This window comes from Morone saxatilis, unplaced genomic scaffold (genome assembly GCF_004916995.1).
Source record: "Morone saxatilis isolate NCDOM2014 unplaced genomic scaffold, NCSU_SB_2.0 Contig7, whole genome shotgun sequence".
NCBI lineage: Eukaryota > Metazoa > Chordata > Actinopteri > Moronidae > Morone > Morone saxatilis.
The window spans coordinates 428,773-429,065 of NW_023340246.1; the positions used below are offsets into that span (position 1 = coordinate 428,773).

The 293-nt window shown below is 47.4% G+C and overlaps 1 protein-coding gene across 2 annotated transcripts in view; it reads right to left on the reverse strand.

Annotated features, from left to right (window-relative positions):
• bach2b (BTB and CNC homology 1, basic leucine zipper transcription factor 2b) overlaps positions 1 to 293 on the reverse strand; it is a 76,258-nt gene that overhangs the window by 49,432 nt on the left and 26,533 nt on the right. The window lies entirely within an intron of this gene.

Here is a 293-nt window from a genome sequence, read left to right on the forward strand (position 1 = left end):
GGGCCTGCACAAAGGCCACTCTTAAGCTCCAAACAGGGCTAAACGGCCCTTCTTTATCCTGCCGCTGTTTCCTGACCGAGGTCAACCTCTCCACACACCACAAATTACTCCCTGGAACGCCAGCAGACAGGGCTGTGGAGAAATTGCCATTTGTTTGTTTATGGTGCAGACTGTGCACTAAGTCCCCCTGTCGTAACAGGCTATTTTTAGCTGCCTAATCCTTCAATGGATTCATAATGGCTCAGACTGGCCAGATGATAAAAATAAACATAAAACGCTTCATGTTATAGAGG